Source organism: Eschrichtius robustus, chromosome 13 (assembly GCF_028021215.1).
Source record: "Eschrichtius robustus isolate mEscRob2 chromosome 13, mEscRob2.pri, whole genome shotgun sequence".
Lineage (NCBI taxonomy): Eukaryota > Metazoa > Chordata > Mammalia > Artiodactyla > Eschrichtiidae > Eschrichtius > Eschrichtius robustus.
The window spans coordinates 102,032,096-102,039,200 of NC_090836.1; positions in this window are offsets into that span (position 1 = coordinate 102,032,096).

Genomic DNA, 7,105 nt, shown 5'->3' on the forward strand with positions numbered 1-7,105 from the left:
GTCCCCCCAAATCTACAGAACCTTCACGTACAGACGTATGGGCCTTGGTTTAAGATGAAACCCAGGTGTCCCATCCAAGAACCAAACCTTACAATGAAGGTCACATCACCGACCATGTCTCACTTTGGCCACCAGGGAGCTCAGGCCAAGCCCCAAGCTAGCTGTGGCCGAGGCCGGCCTATGGCCCTGTGTCTGCCCCACCGGCCTACTCCCCTCCCACCCCCGAGTCCTCTCCCCACCTCTCCTCCACCTCCTGTTTCCCCACCCATTCACGGCACTTGTTACTCTGTAATTCAGGGTGGAAACAGGGACTGTGGGGTCAGAAGCTTATGCAGTGCGGTTTTCTTTAAGAGCAGAGTGGAAAGAGACAGTGGATAAACTACATCTGCCTGGGAGGGACCAGAGCCCGAGAGAGGCTCGGAGGTTTTAGCTCATGGGAGACCCCTCTGGAAGAAACGAATTTGTTATTAGCTTTTCTCCCCACTAGAAGGCAGCCCCATGTGGCCAGGAGGTCCCCCCTACCCTGTTTCCACTGAGCCCTCAGCCCCAGGTCAGTGCCCAGCACACGCTGGTCACTCAGTTAATTGAAGGTTGATCCGGCCTCAGCATCAGCAGGGGAGCCTTCTTCAGAGGGTGGTCTGTCTGCATCTCCAGGGCTGGGGTGCCAGAGACCAGCTCACTGTTTTTGTCTTTTTCTGGTTTATTTGTTGTAGGTCTTCCAGAGGACCCTGATGACCACGCTCGCCTTTGCCTCTCAGATGCAGAGTCTCAGGCCAGTCCACGCCTGCTGATGCTGGATCTGCACTTCAGCCAGATGCTGGGGGTCTGCGTGCTGTGAGCTACGCTGGCTGTGCTCGGGTTCTGAGGCGGGTGTTCCGAAGGCATCTGAAATGGAAGGTCCCGCTAAATAATCAAAGTCAACAGCACTTCAGGCGAAACAGCCAAAAAGCAGATTGCAGAACATCCCTTGTAGGCAGAGTAGGATGTCCGCCCCGTCCGTCCAGCCACCTGCAGCAGGGGTACTCGCTGTGGAGAGGATGTGCTCACGGTGAAGGGGGTACAAGGGGCCACAGAGAGCTGCACGTCCAGGAGATCTGGGGGAAGTGAAAAAGATTTTATTAAAAAAACACACCTGGGGACTCCCCGTCAGCACTGAGTGGGGGCCATTCTCCACCTCGGGGGGGTCTTGACCTGCCCTGTGTATCTCCTTAGGGCATCCCGGGAAGCCCAGGGACGCAGTCTTAGAATAGTGTTTTCACAATAAAATGCGTAGGATGACGAGGAAACCAACTATGCTGACGTACAACCTTGAAGGGCTCTTTAAAATGTGTGACTGGTGATGCCTTATTAACTCATCAGTAAACAGATCTCCTGCCGGTCACCTGCTGACCGGGGTCGGGGTGGCGATGAGTGGAACCAGCAACCGCTGGGCGTGACGTCAGCACAGTCCCCACCTCTGCTGGTGACAAGCCGATTTGTCGGAGGGAGGCTGACCGCCACTCCGAGGTCAGTTAGCGAGCACAAAGCTGTCGCTTTTGCCAAGTTTCTTCCCCAGGCAGCGGGGAGTCTGAGAGCTGCACTCCAGACCCCGCCGCCCACCTCTGGGCAGGAGGGACTCCACACTCCCCTCCGCTGGGGCCATGTAAGCCCTTCAGTGTCTGCTGGCCACTTGTTCCGGGCACTGTGGGGTTGATTGGCCTGCTGGCCACCTCTCCCCACCAGAGGAGCTGGACTCAGCCCTTCAGGGAGTGAAGGGCACACAGGATACAGGCTCCCTGCCCGCCACCCTAGAGCCTCCCCACAGTCTCAAGGGATAGCTGGTTCCAGGAACATTGCTGGTAGAGTCTGGAACTCCTGCCGGGTTGGGGGGGAGGGAGGAAGGGAAATTGGCTGCTGGGGTGTGTGTGTGTGTGTGTGTGTGTGTGTCCCCAGGACCTATATTCTTGGGAACACAGTCCTTGTGATGGGACAGCAATGGAAACTATGTGTAGCTGCAGGAGGGGAGGGTGTCCATCAATGGATGATGGATAAACAAAATGTGGTCCATCCATTCAATGAAATATGACTCAGCCTTAAAAAGGAAGGAAATTCTGACATGTGCTACACCGGGGATGAACCTTCCTAAGTGAAACAAGCCAGTCACAAAAGGACAAATATTGTAGGATTCCACTTACATGAGGCACCTAGAGGAGTCAAGTTCATCAAGACAGAAAGTAGATGGTGGGGGCCAGGGGCAGGGGGAGGGGGATGTGGAGTCAGTGTTTATGGGGACAGAGTTTCAGTTTTCTTTTTTTAAAACTTTGGGGGCTTCCCTGGTGGCGCAGTGGTTGAGAATCTGCCTGCCAATGCGGGGGACACGGGTTCGAGCCCTGGTCTGGGAAGATCCCACATGCCGTGGAGCAACTAGGCCCATGAGCCACAACTACTGAGCCTGTGCTCCGCAACAAGAGAGGCCGTGATAGTGAGAGGCCCGCGCACCGTGATGAAGAGCGGCCCCCGCTTGCCGCAACTAGAGAAAGCCCTCGCACAGAAACGAAGACCCAACACAGCCATAAATAAATGAATAAACTCCAATCTCCAAAAAAAAACAAAACTTCTTTTGGTGGGGAGGGGGGCCACACCACACGGCATGTGGGATCCTAGTTCCCTAACCAGGGATCGAACCCGCGTCCCCTGCATTGGAAGCGTGGAGCCTTAACCACTGGTCTGCCAGGGAAGTCCTGAGTTTCAGTGTTGCAATGTCAGTATGCTTAACAACACTCACTGCAGACTTAGATGTGGTTACGACAGTAAATATTATGTTACATATATTTTACCACATTAAAACACGCACGCGTGCAGACACACAAGAAGGAAAGGAAGAAAGAGAGGGAGGGGAAATGAAGAATTCCCTTTCTCCTTGCAGTTCTGCAGCGCTTGCCGTGGGGAGTGTGGACGGCCCGTGTGGGCCCCTCTGCAAGGGCCCGAGTGGAGGGGAGCAGCATTCCAGCAGGGAATCGTGTTCCCAAAGCTCAGGCGTGTCCAGCAGTGAAGTGGGCAGTACTCTTGGGGATGCTGGGAGAAGTGGGGAGGCTGCTGGGCACAGGAGCATGTGCCAGGGATGCACCGGGCACAGACTCAAGATAAGTCCCTAAAATCACAATGGTCTTCTGCTCCCTGCTTCCCGAGCACACAGAAGGCCCACACTTCCTGGTCCCCTTGGGGCTGGGTGGGGTGCTGTGACCAGCTCTGGCCAGCGACTTCTGAGCAGAGGGCCCCTTTGGTGCTGGATCTTTTCATTGTCAGGCAGAGACCCTCCAGAGCTTTCTTTTTCTCTCTGTGGTGATTGGCACTATCCAGATGGGGCTGCTCCAGCAGGCTGGGTCCCAGGAGGCTGTGGATGGGCAGCGTGCATGAGAAGTAGACCTAATTTGGTGTAAGCCCCTGAGACTGGGGATGTTTGTTACTGCAGCATAACCTGGCTTGACTAACTGATACACTCCTCTTTCCCAAACACTCTAGAGGAAGGTCATCTGTGGATGGGGAGAAGGCTGATACTGGGATATGGCATTTTATTTATTTATGTGTGTGGCATACCCATCGTGGGCAGAGCCAGGACCCGGGGTTCTGATCCTGAATTGGTCACTACCTTGCTGTGTAATATTGGGCCAGTCACTCATTCTCAGATTCCTCATCCGTAGTGAGGATCTTTCCAGATGTAATATTCTGTGACCGGTGATATTTCTTTGCTTGTCTGTACACTATGGACACACGCAGAGCAGGGGCTGTAAGATTACAAACCCCGAGATACCAAGCATCCTTGATTAAGAAGCTCTGTGCAGATGACAGTGTATGGGGCCCGACAAGCACTTAATGGATTTTGACCTGAAGGTGATAATGACTTAATAAACTGATGGTTTCACCCAAGAACCCTTCTCCTCATTGACGGACGTGTTTGCAGAAAACTCAGAACTGCTTTAACAGACTGTAAAAAGCTATAAAAATGTAAAGCATCATCGACATCATCACAAGAAGAATTTCTCATGTTGGCATTTCTCTTTCCACTATGGGGATTTATGTCAGCCTGTGTTTGGCCGGGGAGGAGGGACAGGGTAGCATGAAATAGGAGGATGCAGGATAAGGCAGGGCTCTTATTTGCAAGCAATGGAAGCAGATTCTGGCTGATCACCCAGAGAAGGAGTTTATTAAAGGATGTTGGGAGTTCCTAGAGTTGTCAGGAGGTGGGAGAGCCAAGCTCGAGGCTTACCTTCCAGGAACAATGCCTCAAACCATCGCATATGACGGGCCTGGTGGGAAAACTGCCACTACTGCGCCACTGCACAGGAATACTCACACCCCATAGAGATACTCCCATTGCCCAGAGAGGCTGCTATGGCACAGAGATGCTCCCACCACACAAGGGTGCTCCAGTTGTACTGGACCAAACCCACAACTGTCACCAGCCTCAACAGCAATCATGTCCCAGGTATTTAAACTTGTACCCACTGCAGTGTCCGCGCCACCCCCCCCCCCCCAGCTGAACATCCGAGGCTGCCCTTTCCCATAATAAATTGCAGGGCCACCTCCTCTCTTACGGTGTAGGTCGCAATGGTGGAGCCTAGTCAATGTCTGGGTCCTGGCTGCAAAGGACTCTGGGTAAACCCATCTTCTGGCCACCTCGGGTGGAGAGACTCGTAAAGGCAGGGAATCCCAATACAGCAAGGGCATTTGAAAGGTGCACGGTGTCAGAGGACACAGCCAGTGCTCCAGCCTGATGTCAAAAAGGCATCAAGGGAAAAAAAAAAAAAAAAGGCATCAAGAATGTCACCTGCTCAGTTTCAAATCAAAAGAGTTTCAACAATTAGGACCACGCAATCAAAGACATCGTGGAGTGTGCATATGGGTTGTACTCAGTTTGCAGTCAATGCTAACAACCCAATGCATTTGCTCTAAAACTTGGACCAGGGCACGTGATAGGAGGGCAGGGAGTCGGGAAACCTGGCTGGGGTTCCTGGCCTGGCTACACAGCAGCAGAGAAAACCCCTTACCTCGCTGGTCTGCGCCCTTAAGGGGGAGGGTTGGAACACGATCTCCCAGATGCCTTTTGGCTCAACCTATTTTGGTTTCATGGTCTTAATAAGGTTCAAAGCAGACCACGTCTTGGCTCAAGCAGCTGGCAGGGAGAGTTAATTTGGGAAAAAACAAATGAGAAGCCCAAGACCAGGGACCAGGGGTCTTTTCTTTCCTCCTTCCTTCAAGCTCCCATCCCCCACTGCTTATTGATGTGGAATTTGCTGCTTGGGGGAGAAGCAGCTCTCCGACTTCATAAACATTTGTACCGAGAGCAAATTTAATAAAGCTGAGAATAATACCATTCAGATGTAATTCCTTCATTTTGCATTATTATTCTTTCTTTTCTATCGCAAAGCATTTGAAATGCAAGGAGTTATTGTTATAGCTACAAAAGGAAATGACTAACTGGTGGGTTATTGATTAGACGTGCTTGGGGAAAAACAGAAGAACCAAAAAGGGAGCTGGCCTGGGTCTCACAGTTTCTTTCTACTTCTTTTTCCTTTTATTATGAAAGGCAGGATACACCTGCATTCTTTTCCTGACAATCATTCTGTATGATTGCTTTATTGTATATATTTAAATATCACTAACCTATGGTAGTGGAATTTGTATGAGATTTTCACAAAACACAAATGCGAGGAGGGCGGCATTCCCCCTGACATGTCTTAATACCATGAAATTACACTGCCAGCCGTAGACCAGCTGGGGGGTGTTTTCTCTTCCTTCTGTCCAAAGTCGCTTTTTGAACCAGAAAACCTGCAAATTGTCCCGCTTTCATGAGACCGATCTGACATTGATAATAAAAGGTGTTTACATGCCACAAAAGGAAAAGAGAAACCAGCGCAAAGCACTAGACGAAACCCATCAAGTGTGAGTCCCTGGCATTAGGCATCCTCTCGATTTCCTTGTCAAATTTTGAGAGGGAAGAAGAGTTTCGACCCAGAAATAGGCCCCCTTCCTGATCCATCCGGGGGCTCAGGTGTGCATGAGACTTAGAGGTCAGGCAGCACCATAGATGCTTCTGCTTTCTCACCACCAAAGTCCTTTGGGAGCAAGGAAGGTACAAATAATAACATGCAAGTGTGCTGTGTGACGTGAACAGGCCCATGTGCTAGGATGGTTACAAATTCTTTGCACAGAAACAGGCAGCTGCTTAAGTGACGGTAGAGAGAAACAGTGGTCATTCATTCATTCATACTGATTGGGGATAGTGGCTACCATATGCCGGACGCAGGGCTAGACACTGGAGGTACTGCAGCGAGCAAACAGCCTCAGGGCTCATGGCTGCCATTAGCACGACTGGCTTGAAGCTGACTGTCTTGACTTTGGGGAGGATAAAGTTTTGGTCTCACTCCCTTCCTAGCCCTGGAATGGTCATGTGTCTCGGGCTCAGCCATCCAGGGCTTCCTTCCCTGGGGTTTTTTTCCCGCTAATGCTGTCAGGAGAGAAACTCTTTGCAATTTGGCTAAAAGGTATAAAGATATTTTATCAGAGGGCATTTTGGTTGTAAGAAATAGAAAATTCAAACTAGTTCAAACAATAAGAGAATTTATTGGTGCATTTAATGAGAAAGTCTGGAGGAAGTGTGGGCCCCAGGGTGGGTTTGATCCAGGGGCTCTGCAAGGTCACCAAGGGCCCAGTTCCTTGTCATCTCTGTTTTATCCTAAGCCCAGATCCCTTTGTGGTCACAGGATGGCTTCTTGCTATTCCCAGCGCACTAAGCTTCTCATCTAAGTTGGGGGAGAGGAAAGGACAGAGCAGGATTTGTTCTTCCCCAAACTTCCAGGCAAAGTCCAGCTCCTCCCACCAGCTGGAGTGTCCTGAACTGCTCACTGTGGCCCAGCGAAGGCCTGCGTGATTGGCTTAGGCCCAGTGACTTCTGGAACCGGAACCAGTCACTGTAGCAGCGTGTGATATTATGCAAGCTGGCCTCTGCAATCAGATTCCCCCCTCTAGAAATGGGGAGGGTCAACACACCTGATCGTCTTGGCTGCTGTACACAGGCCACTGGGGAACACAGAGCCCACCACACGTGACCCCAGAGCTGCCAGCA